Below are 21146 nucleotides of genomic sequence, written 5' to 3'. Positions count from 1 at the left end.
TGAGGTGCTTAGTCATTACTCTGTAACAAATTCTGAGAAAGGATGTTTAGCATCTTGACATAGAATTTATTTTTCTAAGCAGCAATCTCCACAGACTCCTCAAGAGAAAGAAAGGATGTAACAAGTTCCTTATACCTTTGCAATTAGAAGTCTAATGCATGCTATGTTGTGTGTTGTGACCGAAGATTTGCTATGCAGTGGGAGTGGTGAGCAAGTGCCAGTAAAACTTTGGAAATGAACAATAGATGGAGGTCAATATCTTTGATGGACTAGAGACTATATGTTAGTATTTTCAGGTGGTTTGAACCTGTTAGGCTACACAGCTTCAGATTTTAGACTGATGTTGATGACACGAATTCTACTTTTGAAAAATGTGTTTACTCTTGGGGGTGGATCTATGACTTGGAGAAGCGATAGGTTGTCTGCCATCTTAGTAGCTATGATTTGGAGAATCGTTAGGCTATCTGCCATTTTAGAATCCACCTTGGAGGCTGAGTACATAGTTGCGTCTATGGCGGCTAAGGAAATAGTTTGGATGAGGAAGCTATATATGGATCTCGATGTTATTCCAAAAATGGATAAACCACTTATTTTTCCTAGTGACAGTAATGAAGCAATAACAAATTCAAAAGAACCTCAAAGCTACAAAAGAGCAAAGCATATAGAGAGAAAGTACCACATTATCGAGGATGTGTGGTGAAGGCATGATGTGAAGGTGATGAAGATAACATTGGAATATAGTCTTTCAAATACCTTTACAAAGATATAAGCAAATAGCATAATTGTGAAGCATTTAGAATGCACGGTTTTGAGAAACATGTCCCATTTGTTTTAAAAGGGAAAGTGTGAGTTTGTTGGGTTTTATGCCCTTATAAAACCATGTCGGACATGTAACACGATTTTATATTGTAACGCCCTATTTCCTTAGAGCCGTTACTAAGTGAGTTTTTAAGACAAAACAGTGTGCAATGAACTCGCTAACCGAGGTTTTGAAACAAAAGTGTGACTAATTAAAATTTAAGGCTGTAATCTTTGAAAATGCGTCGTTTCATTAAAACTTCTATTATTAAACATTTGGGATCCCAAAATAAGGTTTGAAAACTAATTACATTTTTGAAATAAGGTTACAGTTGAGAAATCATAAAATCATAGATTATTACAGCCATTTTCGAATCAACCCCCAACCAAAGCAGTCGGGCAGGCCGAACATGTACGCGTCGCTTCACGCTCTCTGTACTCATGGTTGGTTGACTTAGTCATTGCCCTTACCTGCAACACAGAGCACCCGTGAGCCGAAGCCCAGCAAGAAAACTCTTGCAGAACATAACATAAGCAATTTATACAATTTATCATAACAGATAATCCACACATAAACAAGTCAACCATTAGACTAAGCAAACACGGCCATGCCGTCCCCGAAGCCTTACCGAAGCCTGGGGTCTCGGTCTTCACCGCAGGATCTCACACGTATCCTGTGGGTCCCGGGCCCTGACCATAGCATCCCATGTGCTAGGTGTTACTTCCGGCGCCGCTGCCGTTCTCAGCCTTGCCGCCCTCGGCCATAGCCGTTCAATTCACTATAATCATATATAGCCTAAATCAAACAACATTCAAACAAATATCAATTCATTTAAATCTGCATCCTAACATGTAATGCAATATAGGGCCATGCCCGGAAATCATTTCATCATGCAACATGCAATATAGGGCCGTGCCCCGCAATCACACTATGGGCCCATGCCCCATCCTACGGGTGTTATAGTTTTCTTACCTTAATTCCAAATGCTTTAAATAGAAAAATGACGGCCCCCGAGCACGATCCACTTCCCGAGCTCTAGCTTAACACCTAGTCACAACCAAGATAATGGATACCAATAAGATAAATCTCAAATGAGTTTCTAAACCAAGTTCTAGTCCCCGGAACATTGAACTTCACCAAAAATATAAAAAGATTCAATCCCGAGCACCCGTGGTTAAATTCCCAAGCCTAAATTCTCAAAATCCCAAAATTCCTTAAGCGCCGCGGCATGGCCTAACCATGACGCGGCATGGCCCCCAAACAGGGCCACAAAAATGCCCAGAAACAGGTAAGGGCCGCGGCCCTACAAGGACCATGCCGCGGCCCGCCCTCCATCCTCAGCGCATCTTAGCCTTCAAGGGTCGCGGCCCTCCAAGAACCATGCCGCGGCCCGACCCTTCGAACCCAGAAAACCCACCATTTTCAAGCTTAAAACCTCACCTTAAGCCATCCCAAAGCTCCCAATTCAAAACCAATTAATAATCACAACATTAGGATGGTTTAAACAACACAATTCCACCAAAAATCCAACCTAATACTCACCAAAATCCCAATTCCAAATTTCTGAAATTTCAAACCTAAAACTCAAAACCAACCATGGAATTCTCAATTTCAACCATCAAACTTTAATTTAAACCTTACCTCAGTTGTAGAATCGTTTCCCAAAGGATCCCATGACCTATCTTCAAAGTTTCAAGCCTCAAAATCCACCTTGACTATCACAATCCATAAACATTCACAACCCAACAAAATCTCAGAATTTAACTTGAGAAAAAAGGAATTAATTGCTTACCTTTACCCTGATTTGTTCTTGATTAACCCTTGAGCTAAACCTCCAAATCCCACCATCAATTTTCAGAAATTCAAGCTTGATTTCTCCTAAGATTTCTGTGCATTTCATGAAAGAAAGAGGAAAGAAAGAAGAAGAGGAGAGGGTGGAGGCTGGGTCGGTTTCTCTAAGTCTCCAAATGGTTTATTTGTTTTGTTTTTATAACTTAAGCTGGTTACCTCAAGGTTCGGGGTACCAAAATGTCCCCGAGGAAAAAATGGTAAAATCCCCCAATATTCCCGCCTAGGCATCCTAACCTCAAATATATCTCCAATTATTTATTTTCATAACCCAACATCAAAAATACTCCTTGACTCGTCCAAAGTAAATTATAATGCCCCGTTGTGACTTTTCCCCGCTATCCAGCTCTAGGATCGCCTCGTGCCGAAAGTTACCAATCACGGATATACCCACATACCACTGTGGTCTCAACAATCATCACATATTAATACAGTTATGCCCAACATGGCCAAAATTAGATCAGTGCATTGGATTTTCACTGATTGGGCAATCTACAATATGATCTACTTACACATTCGGGGTGTGATGTCTTGTCTAAGGCATTGACCAAGTAGATAAGATCGGATGTATTTGGTTACATCGGACTAGGACCGATATTGATTATTGATTGATAAATAAGTATCGTTATTATCGAATCTAATCAATGTCACAACGTTGACCATAGGTTAAGTCGATCTTAATTTTGAGTGATAATATTCGGCTAATTATATTATTTAAACCTTTTGACTTGTTCGTTACTAGTTTACCCTACGGTCTAGCCCATACTTACTTCTTGGAGATTTAGTAGTGTAATTGAGTGGAAATATTATTCATAGATATGAAATCTATAACTTCTGTATGAGAAGTGAAAAGATGATTTCCTTAATTGCTTTGTTCAAAAGGTTAAATGATTGAGATCTCATTTATGTGATTAAGTTCATTGAAATATCATTTATAAGGAACTTAGTGGGAGTTGAGGATAAAATACTGATGAGGGGTAAAACGGTAATTTGCACCCATCTCGTTAGTTAGTCATCGATAGAGGATTAACTGACTGTAATGGTATATAACAGTGGATAACGCATTTATGGTTTGGAAAATACATTCTATGAATTCAAGAGTTCAATTCCGAGTCTATAGTGGAGTCACGAGGAATTAATAAGGTAGTGAAATTATTCGTAAATAAATTCACGGTAACTTATTGGAGTTTGATTTCATGGATCCATGGTCCCTGTATCACATTTGAGTAAATCATCTAGAATGTCTCAATTAATTGATTTAATTATCAATTAGAATTTTTAAAGTTGACTAGGTCAATTTTGGAAAATTTACAGAGATATGAGATTTAGAGAATAAAAGAGAATCTTTGGGTAAATTTATTAATATTGATAAATTTGTGTCAATATAAATAAATAATATTAAATCAAGTTTCAAATTATAATTAGTTAATTTGAATAAATAAATAATTAATTAATTAAAAATTAATAAATAAATAAAATGTTTTAAATTTAGGCCCAATTGGGATTTAAATTCAAAACAAAGAGATTGGGCCAAAGTCCATTTGTGGGAGCCCAAGACTTTTATTTTTTGTTTATTAATTTTAATTAATTTAAACTAAAATAAAGCCCATTAAGTTGTCCATATAATGAATATGATATCTAGGGTCTTCATAAGGAAGTCTAAGTTGATTTAGTGGGTAAGTGAAAACCTAGACAATGTAATCATTTCTCAACCACTCTCTCATATTCTTCTCTTCTAGATCTCTATCTCATGTGTTGAGAACCAGCCCGCACTAGTTCTACGTTGATCAAAGGCTTGGTGAGGAAGACTGTGTTGCTGATCTAGTTCATTCTCTTATTAATACTCTGCTACAAAAAGGAATTGTTGATGCTCAAAATCCCATGCTTGTAAAAGATCCAAAGCACGTGCTTAGGCCCCCATGCGCCAACGCCTTCGTTAGATCCTTGGGCCGTCACCCTCTCGCGAGGCCATTGGGCGTGCCCATGAGGTGAGCCACGTGAGGCCCTCACGCGCGTGCGCCCCCGCGAGGCCCTCGAGCCATCACTCTCTCGCGAGGCCATCGTGCGCGCCCAGGAGCTGCGCCACGCGAGGCCCTCATGCGTTCCCAGGAGGCGAGCCATGCGAGGCCCTCATGTGCTTGCGCCCCCGCGAGTCCCTTGGGCCATCACTCTCTCGCGAGGCCATTGTGCACGCCCAGGAGCTGCGCCACGCGAGGCTCTCATACGTGCCCAGGAGGCGAGCCACGCGAGGCCCTCATGTGCTTGCGACACGCAAGGCCTTCATGCGTGCCCAGGAGATGCGCCGCGCGAGGCCCTCATGTGCTTGCGCCTCCGCGAGGCCCTCGGGCTAGCATCTTCTCAGGAGGCCATCGCACCATCGCCGCACATGCCTGGATCCGTGCCGCAAGGAGGCAAGCATAGCAAGGCCCCTCGCCCCTAGGAGCCTCGCAAGGCACGGCTAGTGCATGGGTCATTACCGCCTCGCACCTATGCCTCGCAAATGGGGGCCACATGGCATTGATCTCATGAAGTGAGATCAACGATTCACACATGGGTGCCAAGTATTACCATATACGTAGCAGGCTTCGTTGAAGAGGCCTCATCTCTCTCCCTAAGATTAGTGCCACCAACAGGGCACCATCTTTCCTATGGGTATGGAGCGCACTGACAAACTAAAAGGAGTTAGAGTACGGACATAGTACCCATACCAGATAAGTAGTGGTGGTACGAACGAGGTACCTGTTGTGGTCCTCACCAACCACTCCTCTGACACCCATACTGGGCGAGTAGTGGAGGCACAATCAAGTACTAAAGTGGAGGTGCTCCCACCTACCCTGATCATGTACTGGAGCAGACACCACTATTTCTGAGACCACTCACTTGACAGTGTACTTGCGTACTGCCTGGTCCCCTGGACCACATTGTATCAAGGGCCATTAGAGCCCACTATAAAAGAAACTCCACTTCCACTTGGAAGGGGGTTGGAAAAATCACTGTAGCACTACACCATAAGAAATATAATTTCAGTTCATCATTTTTCTTCGGCAAGTGTTCTTTAAGTTTCCAATTTGATCTTCAAAGTTTTTCTTTGGATAATCTCTATATTTCTGTTTTGCTAACTTAACTTGGTTGACGAGTTCTCACCGTCAACAGTTTAATCTCTATATTTCTGTTTTGCTAACTTAACTTGGTTGACGAGTTCTCATCGTCAACAGGAATCAAGAGTTAAAGAGATTGAATGATGGAGGTATTCCAGTTCCGCTGTGTAATGTAAGTTTCTTTACTTTACTCTATTTTGTATCAATCTCATAGGAGCATGTTCTAGGTATTTGCATGTTTGTTTGATAATATGTAAATTACATGAAAATAAATAAAGATCATACAATATGTATTTCCAACAAAAATATATTTTGAAAGTGATAACACGTTACCACCACATCATTTATAATTTTTCTTAGTTCCAAATTATATGGTAACTAGTTATCATTGGTTACCCATAAAATAAACATATACGCCAAGAGTAATACTAACATGTTATCATTTTCATATTTTTATATTGCATGGTAACATGTTATCATTGGTTACCCATAAAATAAACATATACGCCAAGAGTACTACTAACATGTTATCATTTTCATATTTTTATATTGCATGGTAACATGTTACTTATGTAATAGTTTACCCATAAATCAAACACATGCATCAAGTTACTCTAATGGTAATAGGTGTCATGTTACTCTAGTAGTAATTGATTACTCTATTGGTAACACATTACCACCACATCACTATTTAAAAAATATATATTTTGAAAATGGTAATAGGTTACCACCACATCAGTAATAGTTTTTCATGATTTCAGATTATATATATTTTGAAAATGCTAATAGGCTAAAATAATTAATGTTTTCAAAATGTTATACTTTTATGCTCCATCTTTTTTTACGGTAAATATACTCAATGAGTTCAAAATGTTGCACTTATATACAAAAAAAAAATTGCGATAAATATACTCAATATTTTTAAAATGTTGTGGTTTTATACCTATTTTTTATTATTTTGATAAATAATAAGAAAGTGAAGGAAAAATATAAGATTTTAATTATTTTTAAATTATTTTCTCTTTCTTATTCTTCCTCAAAATAACTATTTAAAATTAAAAATTAATAAAAAATTTATTAAAATTAATAAAAATGATTTAAAATAATTAAAAACTTATATATTTTCATCAATTTAAAATATAAGTTTTAATTATTTTGATTAATTTTACTAATCTTAAATTTTTATTATTATTTTGAAAGTGAAAATAATTTGTAATTTTTAAAATAACTAAAATCATATATTTTACCTTCACTTTCTTATTATTTCTCAAAATATTTTTTTAAAAATAGGTATAAAAGTGCAACATTTTAAAAACATTAGGTATATTTACTGCAACAAAAAAAGTTTGGGTATAAAAGTGAAACATTTCGAAGACATTGAGTATATTTACCACAAAAAAAAAATTGGGTATAAAAGTACAATATTTTGAAAATATTAGGTATTTTAGCCTCCATTTACTCTATTTATGTAAAAGAGAGGCTTGAAGAGATGTGGTGACACCTTCTTCTTTTAATCTTCTATTTTCTCTATTTTTTGGTTTTTACTAATTTTTTATTTAAAATTTATTAAAAGAAATAATTAATTAAAAATTTAAGAAAATCTATGTAGTCCGACATGGCTTACAAATTATTGTAGGTATTATACATTTAATCTATAAATAAAGTACCTTTTAATTACTTTGATTTGTTTTAGCATTAGTAATTTTTTTTTTTTATAAGAGTGATTGATTTAACTCAATCTTGCCCAAATAACTAATAGTTATATTTTTTTAGTTGATCAAATTTAATATATAATTTATCTTTTACATATTTAGTTTTTATAGTATATATGTTTATATCATTTAAATTTGTAAATTCTATATTATATATTAAAAAATGTTATTATTTATCTATGTTTATATAAAAGAGATGTTTGAGAAGATGAGGTGGCACTCTCTTTTTCTAATCTTCCATTTTCTCCATTTTGTGGTTTTTTCTAATTTTTTATTTATCATTTATTAAAATAAATAATTAAGTAACAATTAAAAAAATCATTATAGTCTCACAGGGTTTACAAATCATTGTGGGTATTATACATTTAATCTATAAATAAAGTATTATTTGATTACTTTGATTTGTCCCAACATTAGTATTTTTTTTCGTGTATGGGTGATTGATTTAACTCAATTTTGCCCTAATACCGAATAGTTATATATTTTTTAGTTTATCAAATTTAATTTAATATATAATAAAAGAGACATTTGATGAGATGAGATTGCACCCTCTTCTTCTAATCTTCTATTTTCTCTATTTTGTGGTTTATTTTTCTAATTTTTTATTTAACATTTATTAAAAGAAATAATTAATTAAAAATTAAAAAAATCTCTATAGTCTCACATGGTTTACAAATCATTATGGGTATTATACATTTAATCTATAAATAAAGTATCATTTGATTACTTTGATTTATCCCAACATTCGTATTTTTTTTCTTATATGGGTGATTGATTTAACTCAATCTTACCCAAATACCGAATAGTTATATGTTTTTAGTGTATCAATGTAACGCCCTGGTTATTCCAAGACCGTTACTGTGAACTTTAAATAGTGCTTAACTCGCTAAATGAGTCATTAGGTTATAAACGTGCACCTAGGTGTCATTAATAGGCCAGGGTAAAAATCTCGTTCAAAAGGAATGAATATATTTTATTTAAAACATTAAACTGTACATGGGCTCATAAAAACGCTTACAAGTTATTTACTGTAATGCCCTGGTTTACTCCAAGACCATTACTGTGAACTTTGAACTGTGCTTAACTCGCTAATCGAGTTCTTTGGTTATAAACGTGCATCTAAGTGTTATTAATACGTTAAGGTGAAAAACCAATAAAAAAGAAATGATATATTTTATTAAAACATAACACTGTTCATGGGCCCATAAAAATGTTTACAAGTTATTTACCATACAAAATGGTCATTACAGAGTAAAATTTACAACCCGTCGACCTAAGCGGCAAAAATAGGGTAAACCCCCTAGTTCCTCTGAGAAACTCCTTGGTTGTGGGGGTCAAGCGGTCGCATATGTACACATCGCCACCTAAGCTCTCCACTCAAGGCTAGGTGAGATTTTCTTTCCCTTTACTTGCACCACATAGTACCCATGAGCCAAAGCCCAGCAAGAAAACTCAATACTGCATGAATATAATATTAGACAATGATCATGATAATCATCCAGGGCTTACAGCCCAAACAAATGAGTGACTGATGTAATAAGTCACTAATGTGGGTTCCACACCCTTTACAAATGAGTGATCGAGTCACTAGCTTAGCAGAATATGTGACAGCGAGTCACCAATGTAAACCAAGGGAGTGACCATGGAGTCACTACTGTGGGTTCCCTACCCTTATCCATGTGACGATAGGGTCACCTGGGCCTTCTGGCCCTAACTCTGAGTAACTAGTCATAGAACTAGGCAAGCTCTTTTAGTTTTCATTGAACTTGGGGTCAGTTCGGCATTAATGCTCATGATGGGTCATTCAATGTAGATGTCGATTAGATCTAATCTTTTATCGGCTCTGCGTTCATGACGCTTATGCCGCTCCTGATTCATAGGTCAGTAACATACAACTAGTGCTCAACACTCAACATGTCTCAATAATAACCATGCATGTCACATATGGGGTGCAGTTTTCTTACCTCTGGTTCGAGCGAGAAATAGTAAAAGAACGACCCTTGAGAATGATTGACCTTTTGATTCCTTAGCGGTAACCTAGTCATAACCAATTATAACCTTCATTAATGAAAATCAACAATAATAGGGTCTTGACCTAAACCTCACTCCCGAAACCCCGAATTGTACCCAAACGGTGAGTAGATTCGATCCCGAGCCTTAAGGATTGAAACCCCGAGCCAAAAACCCTTATAAATGGCCAAAACCAAAATCTGAAGGAGCAGGGTAGCGCTGTAGCGCTACCCCACTAGCGCCCCAGTGCTCAAGTAAGCAAAATTCCTTCCCTGAGTAGCGCTGTAGCGCCCTCTTGTGGGCGTTATAGTGCTACACACAGCCAGAAAAGCCCCTGAATCTTTCCCCTTCGACTCCACCATTTCCAACCTGAACCAAAAGCTTCCAAACCTCATTTTAAGTCCCAACTGAACCCAAAAACCATCTACACATGTCCTAGGCATCACAACCCAAGTACTCTAGCCAAAAACTCCCATCAATTCCCTTCAACCAATCTAGTAAACCAAACTGAAAAACCAAACTAAAAATAGAGCAAAGCTAGAGTTTTAATGGCTAGAAACTTACCTCAAGCTCATATTAGGATCCTCTTCAATGGTAGAACACAATCCTAAGCCCTCAAGATCCACTTCCCTAACTTGAATCCTCAAGAACAGCTCAAAAATCAAAAAGAAAAAAGAGAAGAAAATAGGTACGGGAGAGATGAGTTTATGCTCTGCTTTGCCAACCTTCTACAACCTTCAATGACTTAAGTATATCATTTGGTGAAAAGACCCTTTTTCCCCTAGGTCATTTAAGGTTTTCTAAAGGCTCCCAAGGGTAAAATTGTCCTTTTCCACCTATTTCGTTAATCATAACTAACGCCCTCCAATTCCCATTATTCTCAAAATTCTCAAATACCAATAATTCATATCTCGTTACCCTTTAACTCCCAGCAACGCTCTAATCACCAAATTACCCCGAGACTCACCCCGAGCCCCGAACTTAATCCCGTTATGACCAAACCGCTAACCTGGACTCAAAGATCGTCTCATGCCAAATAGCTCGAACAAATCCACATTACAATGTGGCCTCAACAATAGATCACCGACATGCATACAAATATACAATTACGCCCTCAATGGGCCAAATTACCAAAATACCACTGTGATGAAATGTGGACCCACATGCATGCATTTAACATCATATTATAATATAATTCACATAAACATGCATATAATAGTTTAATAAAATAGTTATGGCCACCCCGGCCTACTAATCCAACCATTAAACTGAATTAAGGATTTTGGGGCATTACATTTACAATCCAAAATGGCCATTACAGTATAAAAATTACAACCCGCCAACCTAAGCGGCAAAATATAGGGTTAACCCCTAGTTCCCCTGAGAACACCTTGGTCGTGGTGGTCAAGCGGCCGCATATGTACACATCGCCACCTAAGCTCTCCACTCAAGGTTGAGTGAGCTTTTCTTTCCCTTTACCTGCACACATAGCACGTATGAGCCAAGGCTCAACAAGAAAACATATTACTGCATATATACAATATCAATAAATGATTATAGTAATCATTATGGGGCTTGCAGCCCAATCAGATAAGTGAATATTAAGTCACACACTGTGCAGGTGACTAATAAGTCAGCCTCTAAGGATCTGTTCCCTGTATAGATGACTAGAAAGTCCACCTCTAGGATTCTGCTCCTTAAATAGATGGCTAATAAGTCCATCTCTGGGGATTCGCTCCCAAACCATGTGACGTGTCGGTAACCTTAGCCTTTTGGCTCTGGCTCTAAGTAACTAGCCAATCGCTTTTGTTTTCATTGAACTTAAGGTCGGTCAAGCATTTCATGCTTATGATGATAATGCTTATGTCGATTAAATATAATCTTTTCGGCTTGCGTTAAACACGCTAATATCGTTCTTGACTCATAAGTCAATTCCATATGACCAGTGCTTAGTACTACTGCCAAACTTGACTAATAAGTCACAGCTTCACAGTCAATACTGACACCATTGTCGTTTCTGACTAATAAGTTAGTACCATTCACAAATAAGCAAGATTTTTAAGCATTACAATGCAATCAATGTCCACATATAGAGCACTCAACATGCATCATCAATAACCATACATGTCACATACTGGGTGCAATTTTCTTACCTCTAGTTCGAGCGTAGAATAATAAAAGAACGACCTTTGAGAACGATTAGTCCTTAAGTTCCTTAGCGGTCACCTTGTCATAACCAAATATGGAATCTCATCAATAAAATAAGTAATGAAAAGTTCCTGGACCAAGACCTAGCCTCTAGGACGTCGAATCCTACTAAACCGAGTATTAGGAACGATCTCGAGGCCTAAGGTTTGAGTTCCCACGATTAAAACACCATTCTGGCCACAAATTCCCTTAAGCATCGTGGCGCCATCCTACTGAGCTGCGGCCCGCCTCCCAAACAGAGGTGCCAGCCACAAGCACCTGCACCACCCGCCGCAGCCCCAAGGCCCTTCAGCTCCACTTCTCTTCTTCACTGAGCTCGGGCTGCAGCGCCCAAGAACAAGGTCGCGACCCCACCTGGAACCCAGCCAAAAAACTTCATTTTTCCTCTTTTAAATCCTTCCAATAACCTATTCAAACATCTCCAAATCCAAAAATCAAAGTTCCCAAACATCCCAATGGCCTAAAACCATCAAATCTCGAGGCTCAAACAAATCAAAAACTCATCAACACATAAAATCCAATTCAAAGCTTAGAAACTCAAAACTTAAAGCTTAGATTACCTCTTATTGAGTTGTTTCGTGCTAAATCCTATGGTTAATAAGCTTCTAATCTTTCCTAGAATTTCTATAACTCGATCCTCGCTTGAATCTGAGTTCTAAAACTCAAGTTTCCTTCGAAAATGAGATGAATAGTAAAAAGGATAACGGGAGAAATAAAAAAAGCGTTTGAATGTAATTTTCCTTCTAACAGGTTACTTCAAGCTTAAGTAACCTCAAATAAATCCTAATGCTCGGGGTCCCAAAAACGCCCCCGAGGGTAAAATAGTCGAAATTCCCATAATTTCCTCCTGATCTCACTAACTCCCAATATATTATCAAATAATTATTCTCATTATCCAATATCCCAATAATTGACCCCGTTATGACAAAACCGCAAACTTGTATCCTAAGATCGTCTCATGCCGAATGGCTTGAACATATCAACATAATAATGTCATCTTATCCATAATCACCAACATGCATATAAATATACAAATATGCCCTCAACTGGCAAAATTACCAAAATACCTTTATAATGAAAAACGGACCCACATGCATGCATTTATCATCATATAATAATATAACTCACATAATCATTTAATTGCATAATAAATCCATTATGGCCCTCCTGACCCCCTAATCCAGGCTCTAAGCCACATTAGGGATTTTGGGACATTACATGTAACGACCCAAATTCACTAATAGGGCTTAAGGGCCTTGATTAGTGTGCCGGGAGGGTATAATGGGAATTATGTGTGATTTTTGTGATTAAGATGCATGATTATGATTTTAAGCATGTTATATGACTATGTGTATTATGTTATGTGATAATTATGATATGTGAATAGTACCACGTGGGCGCGGTGATTTCAATGTGACGCACGTGCCGAGACGGTCCTAGGGAGCTAGATAATGGTAACTGGTGATTTGGTAACTTGTGTAACTGTTAGTAACCATAGAGAGTAACAGGTTTTGTTGGATAAGCGGTAAAACTGTAAAGTAGGTAAAAGACAAGTGTACCCTTGAGGTTTAGTCAGAAAAGGATATTTGAGGAAGGCTAAAAAGGTCTTTTGGCAGTGGTATAGATGTCTTTGGCTGAGGGAAAAGGATATGTACGATTCATTTATGCTAAGTATAACTGAAGTTAAGACTTGGAAGGCTAGAAAGATCAAGAAGGGAAGGGAGAATCAAGAACCTAGAAGGCAAAGTGGAGGAGGAGCTGAACTGAGTTCTTTGAGGCTAGTGTAGGGCTTAAGGGTGAGGAATCAAGCATATAGCAAGGTTTATATTGAGGTAAGGAATTGGTTCCTGTTTTGTTAAGTTCTGAATTTGGTTTTTGAAAGAATTGAGAGATAGCCATGGTTTGTCTTGCATGGAATTCAGCTGGCTTGTTAAGGTGGAATTCAGCTCAAGCTTGGATTGGAGGAAGCTCAAGTCGAATTTCTGATTGAGGTAAGGGTATTAAGTAGGTTTGCAATTTCGTAGCTGTTATGGTTTAAGGATTTAGAGGACTGGTTTGTACTTTTCTCAAGTTTTAGCTTAAGTGTTAGAGTCTGAATTTAAGTGTGAATTTCTGTGGGTGATTGTGTGGTTGAGCTGGATTATAGTGTTTATAGGTTGTTTGTTGGTCTATGTGGGGTTTTAAATAGGTTTTGGGGCTTGGGTATGAAGTTGGGATGAGTTGGAGTGATTTGGGTTCGGGGAAAACACAGGGGAAAAACCCAGAATTCTGGGCTCGCGAAGGAGCGCCGCGGCGCTGTTCTAGCGCGCTGCGGCGCAAGGCTGTTTCTGGGCATGATGGGGTCTCTGACTTGCTGGGCGCCGCGGCTCAAAATTATTGGGCGCCGCGGCCCTACAGGGTTGCGCCGCGGCGCTAGGCAAATTTCAGGATGTTGGAATTTGCAATTTTAAGCTTTTGCTCCGGGGGTTCGGGGAATGTCTTCGGTGCGTCGTTTTAGGGATTTGGGGGTTCTGAGAGTATGGGATTGGCTCTGGGGAGGTAGATTTGGATTGATTGGTGACAAAAGATGTTTCATTTGTGTTGTGATTAGGACTTTGGAGAGGCTCGGGGTAGAAGACCGTGCTCGTGGCTTCGTGGCAGCGGAAATCAGTAAATTGAAAGGTAAGAAAACTGCACCCGAATGTATGGTTGTAATGGGACTAAGTGCTCCCGAGAGTTGTATTGCGTCAATGTTGTTATTATGCCAAGGGACACGTAAAGGCGGTCTAAGAGTACCGTACATGATTTTAGCGCACGGGGCGCGAATTGGCCACTGGGAGCCAGAAACAATAGGATAACAGAGGGAGCAGCCTGTGAGCGCTAGCCCTGGTTATCATCTGTGTTTTATGTATTTTGAGCTGAGATGCTTAGTATGTGGTATACTTGACTGATGATATACTTGAATTTATGAGATGTTATATGAGTAATTGACTTGTTTGCTAGTTGTTCATGCTCTGTTATTGCTGTGTTTTCTTGCTGGGCCTTGGCTCACGGGTGCTTCGTGGTGCAGGTAAGGGCAAGGGCAAGCTGGACCAGGCCTGAGGTGGAGAGCTCCGAGGTGAAATGTACATAGCCAGCTGTTCGATCACCATGGTCGAGGAGTGTGTCAGGACAGAGATTACCTAACTGCTCGTTTTTGCCTTAGTATGGCCAGTTAATGTATTTAAACTCTGTAACTTTTGTAAATGGCTTTTAAACTGTCATTTTTGGGATTCCATGTACATAAACAATGTTTAGTAATGAGAACATAACTTTTGAGACCCAAAACACTTTTAACCCTAGTTCCTCTACTGTTTCAGTAACACGCTTTTACTTTAATGACTTGATTAGCAAGTCTAGCACTTTATAATCACACAATGTAACGGTCTTGGCTATCCAGGGCGTTACATTACAACTATCCCCTATGCCAACAATTGAAGAAGACTTAAATGGATTGATGGGTACTACCTATGCCAACAAGATGCATCTTCTTTTCGGTAACCCAGCACTTGAGAAGTCCAAAGTTAAGCGTGCTTGACCTAGAGTAATCTCATGATGGGTGACCTCCTGGGAAGTTTTCCCAGGAAGCGTGCGAGTGAGGACAAAACATGCTGGAAAGACTCGTGCTGGTTTGTAGGGTCAGTCGTCATTCCAGGAAGCAACTATAGTGACGTGGGGCGTTACAGAGGAGATGAGGTGGCACCCTTATTCTAATCTTCTATTTTCTCTATTTTGTGGTTTTTTCTAATTTTTTTACTTAACATTTATTTAAAGAAATAATTAATTAACAATAAAAAAGATCTCTATAGTCTCACATGGTTTATAAATCATTATGGGTATTATACATTTAGTCTATACATATGGTACCATTTGATTGCTTTGATTTTTCCCAACATTTGTATTTTTTTCTTATACGGATGATTGATTTAACTCAATCTTGCCTAAATACTGAATATTTATATTTTTTTGAGTTTATCAAATTTAATATATAATTTACAGTTTACATATTTAGTTTTTGTTGCATATATTTTTATATCAATTAAATTTGTAAATTCTATATTATATATTGAAAAAAAAATTATTATTTATCTATATTGCTATATTTATGTATAAATATATTTAATTAAGAGAAAATAATAGTATTATTATTCTTATAATAGTACTATTATTCTTATAATGATAGGTGATGTGTCACTCTAAAAAAAATTCAAACTACTCTATCTCTATTTTTCTCTTTTTTTATTCTACTTTTTCTAATTTATGATTCTATATTGTTATCTATCTATATGATTATTAATATCTATAAAAATAAAGCTTCAAACGAATAATTTCTTAATTTTTTTATCCTACTCTATCTCTATGTTTGTCATTTTTTATTTTACTTTTTCTAATATATGGTTAATAATAATAATAATAATAATTTATATCTATCTATCTATATATGTATATAAAAGAGAGGGTGACATGTCGTCTCCTCATACATCTCTTTTATATTAATATATAAATGTTTATTTTTTTCTCTTTTTTTATTCAACTTTTTATAATTTATGGTTATTAATTAATATTTTGTGATAATTTATCTTTTTTGGTCCAAGACTAATTACATAGACAGATTTGTTTTGGGAATTGTTGGACTCTGATATGTACAATTAGAGTAACCACAATGCGATAGCTATTTTTGTGGCTTGTTGACTAATGTCTGACAAGCAACGTGGCTTGCCATTGGAGAGCCTCATTGCAACAATAATTTTAAAGCATTTTGCCTCTATCAAGCAACGGTGCTTTCCCTTCTTTTTTTAATTTTACTATTAACTTATTATATATTATATATTATATATATGTACATATTTTTTTACCATTGCTTTTATTACCGTTGCATTTTTTTAAAATAAATTATTTTCTTCTATAAATACTTATCAACCTTATTAAATTTTCACATCATTCATCCTTTCTTCTTCAAAATTGTCTATCACAAATTTTCTTTCCTTACCTATGGATTCCCAAAATTCTCCACATACCAACTCCCAAAATTCAAATTTTCAATATTCTCAAGTTTTTCAAAATTCATCTTATTCTTCACATACCAACCTCCAAAATCCAAATTTTCAATATTCTCAATTCAATCAAAATTTTCAAAATACTCCCTTTACTAATCCTCAAAATCTAAATTTTCAGTATTTTCAATTTGACCTAAGTTTTCCAAATTCTCAAAATTATCCCATGTCCTCTTACCCTTTCCAAAATTTTGGCTCTTTTGAGACGCCCCAACAAGCTCCATTCTTCACACCAACAAATTCATTGTCATATGTCTTTCATACGCCTTCCCTACACCACCTCGAAATGGTTTCAAGAAATTATAGGCCAAGTATGGAAAAGTCTAGTATTGATTTGAAGCATCATCTACATCTGTCTCTGAAACCCAACTTGAACATGGCGTTGAAGATATGGAAAATGTAGTTCTACACAATGAAGATGAATCAAGATATAAAGGTAAAGTCAGATGGAGTAAGGAAGCAACTATACTTTTGAGAAGTGGATGGCTTAATACATTGTAGAGTCCCAGAATTTACTTAGCTAGTTAGATAGTAGTAGTAGTAGTAGTAGTAGTAGTAGTAGTAGTAGTAGTAGTAGTAGTAGTAGTAGTAGTAGTAGTAGTAGTAGTAGTAGTAGTAGTAGAAGTAACAGCTAGTATTAGTTATAGTATGTTCATTACTATGGATTTTGGTTCAAGTCGGGACTTAGTTGGAAACTCCTAGCAATAGTTATGGATTTTATAAGTTTAACCTATAGTTTAAGAATATTAATTATAACATAAGGTTTGATTAATATTGCTGGTTATTAATATGATAATTATTATAACCTAAGGTTTAGATAGAGCTAATAAGAATATGACACTTGTTATGAGCATGGTTATTCCTAAGGTTATGATTATTAAGGAATTATTATTTTAATGATAAAATAAGATAAATATAAGACTTAGTCTTCACCAAAATCTGATTGGAGCAAGATATTTGTCACAATTTTATTTATTTGTAGATTAGGATGCAAATAGATTTTTCGTAACTTTAGGGTACTGTAACTTCCGACATGTTTTTGGCCCAGTTATGTTATGAATTTCGAAAAATAGTGTTTCTAGAAAGTTGTAGATAATTTAATTAGCTTTCTAAAGATATAAAGAGAATCTAAATCTGAGTTCTACAGCTCCAAATATGTTGATTTTATAGAAGGGGAGTTTAGAGTTACGAGATTTAGGGAGTTAGAAGTTAGGATTCTATTTGTTTTTATAATTTTAAAAATCAAGCTTTGAATCCTTAAATCTCTCTGAAAATTTTGACCAATTCCTAAGCCTTTGGATGAAGGATATTCAAATATTTTCAATTAAATTTATTATTTTTATTCAAAGCCAAAAAGAAGATTTTATTCCTAGAACTCTATAAATAGGACCTAGCACCAAGCCTTTTCATTCATTCTTCAAGCATTGATCAGAGCCTTCCATGTGCTAGTGAGACTATAGAGTGATAAACACTTGGATTGGGGTTATAAGCTTAATCATTATAAGCTTAATAAACACTTGGGAAGTAAGGTTATAGTGTATTTCGGTTTCGAGGTATAGTTCGGTCATAGAAGCATTCAAGGTATTCCTAATTCTAGTTCCTTTCTGTATTGATTCTTATAGTTCTTCTCTACTCAAATCCTAACTCAGTCTTTTCTATTTTTAGGCATCTAAGTTCTTCGAACTTAAGGTTTTCATTGGTAAGTATCGTTTCGATGGTGTAGTTTATTCTTTCCATCTCTTTTCCTTAGTATACTCACCTCTATATTATGGTTTTTAGGAGTGTTCCAAAATCCCGACTTTGTTCTCATCATCCCGGTATATTGGTAATGAAAATAGGATAGGATTTTATATGTTATATGATATGTGATATGTATCTTTCCCAAAATAGTAGCTATGTATAGTAGATCTAATGGTCCAAGGTCATAGAAATAGTTGGGTCATTACATACATCTAAGGATGTCGTTGTGGTGAATGACCAAACTTCTACACATTTATGGGCTTGGATCGCAGAATACTACAACACCAACCAAAAAGCTGAGCAAGCAAGAACTGGAAGGCCAGAAAAGACCACTGGAACAAGAGGAATCAAAAGGTGGTGTGTTTCAATGGGTGTTATAAACGAGTACAACAAGTGCATCGCATTGGTTGGCCTGATGAGAAAATATTTGAGAATGCACATCAATTGTATAAATCTAAAAATAGCAACTCAAATTTTCTGCTTATGGACTATTGGAGATTGGTAAAGGACGAGTAATACAATGTACCAACCAAAAGGTGGTAAGAGGAAAAAGGTTTCTGAATCAGGGGAATGAATTCAAGAGTTCAATTCCGAGTCTATAGTGGAGTCACGAGTGTGACAGTCAGAATCCCGTGATTCGTAAGGGGAAAGACCGGGTAAGCTGTGCAATCCCACACCGCCTGGGGAAGGTCAAGTGTGATGATTCTAAGACTGTGTAGGTATGGGACTACACAGTTGAAGATGGCTTAAATGGATTGATGGGTACTACCTATATCAACAAGATGCATCTTCTTTTCGGTAGCCCATCACTTGAGAACTCCAAAGTTAAGCGTGCTTGACCTGGAGTAATCTAGGGATGGGTGACCTCCTGGGAAGTTTTCCTAGGAAGCATGTGAGTGAGGACAAAGCACGCTGAAAAGACTTGTGTTGGTTTGTAGGGCTAGCCGTCATTCCAAAAAGCAGCCAAAGTGAAGTGGGGCGTCACAAATGGTATCAGAGCCTTGACCCAGCGGGAAGTGTGGCCAACGGGGACATCGGGCCCGTAAGGGGGGGTGATTGTGACAGTCAGAATCTCGTGATCCGTAAGGGGAAAGACCGGGTAAGCTGTGCAATCCCACACCGCCTGGAGAAGGTCAAGTGTGATGATTCTAAGACTGTGTAGGTATGGGACTACACAGTTGAAGAGGGCTTAAATGGATTGATGGGTACTACCTATATCAACAAGATGCATCTTCTTTTCGATAGCCCATCACTTGAGAACTCCAAAGTTAAGCGTGCTTGACCTGGGGTAATCTAGGGATGAGTGACCTCCTGGGAAGTTTTACTAGGAAGCATGTGAGTGAGGACAAAGCACGCTGAAAAGACTTATGTTGGTTTGTAGGGCCAGTCGTCATTCCAGAAAGCAGTCATAGTGACGTGGGGCATCACAACGAGGAATTAATAAGGTAGTAAATTTATTTGTAAATAAATTCACGGTATCTTATTGAAGCTTGATTTCATGGATCCATGGTCCCTACATAACCTTTGGGCAAATCATCTAGAATGTCTCAATTAATTGATTTAATTATCAATTAGAATTTTTAAAGTTGACTAGGTCAATATTGGAAAATTTATAGAGATTGATAAATTGGTGTCAATATAAATAAATAATATTAAATCAAGTTTCAAATTATAATCAGTTAATTTGAATAATGTTTAATTAATTAATTAAAAATAAATAAATAAAAGGTTTTGAATTTAGGCACAATTGGGATTTAAATTCAAAACAAAGAGATTGAGCCAAAGTCTATTGGAATAAGATGAATCAAAAGGTGGCACGTTTCAATGGGTTCTATAAACGAGTACAACAAGAATGTCACAGTGGTTGGTATGATGAGCAAATTTTTTAGAATGCACATAAATTGTACAGATCTGAAAAATAGCAACTAAGATTTTCTGCTTGTGGACTATTGGAGATTGCTAAAGGATGAGTCAAAATGGAATACAATGTATCAACCAAAAGGTGGTAAGAGAACAAAGGTGTCTGAATCAAGGGCATTTACTTCATCTTCCAATGCAGACATCAGTGATGATGAAGTGCGTGAAATGCACCCTACTGGACAAAAGGCAGCAAAAAGAAAAGGGAAGGAAAAAAAAAGACACACATACTAGATTTATAGAGATTAGTGAACGAAAAACATATGCATTGGAGAAATTGGTAGCGATAAAGGAGAAAGAAGCAAAAGATAATAGGATGACAAAATACATGAATTATCTCATCATGGACACGTCGCATATGACTCCTGAGCAAAAGAAAGATCATGAAAACATGTGTACTTATATTAAGACAAATATCCTGAAGTTGTAATATCTATGTATTTTTATCAATCGCATTATTATGTATTTTATTTTATTTAAATAAATTATCCTTTACTATTTAGTGAGTGAATCACTGCTATATTTTAACACCTATCTATTTTTAACGACTATATTTTAACGGCTACATCGTAACGACTATATTTTAACGACTACACGGTAACGACTATATTTTAACAGCTATATTTTAACAGTTATATATGTCACCGTGTCTATAAATACCAAATTTCATTCTTCCTTTTACTCAACTCTCCATCCCATCCTTCATTTTACTTTCTCATTCATCTTTCATTCCCAAATATCA

This window comes from Humulus lupulus, chromosome 1 (assembly GCF_963169125.1).
Source record: "Humulus lupulus chromosome 1, drHumLupu1.1, whole genome shotgun sequence".
In the NCBI taxonomy this organism is placed as follows: Eukaryota; Viridiplantae; Streptophyta; class Magnoliopsida; order Rosales; family Cannabaceae; genus Humulus; species Humulus lupulus.
Note: the sequence above shows the minus strand (reverse complement) of the source record.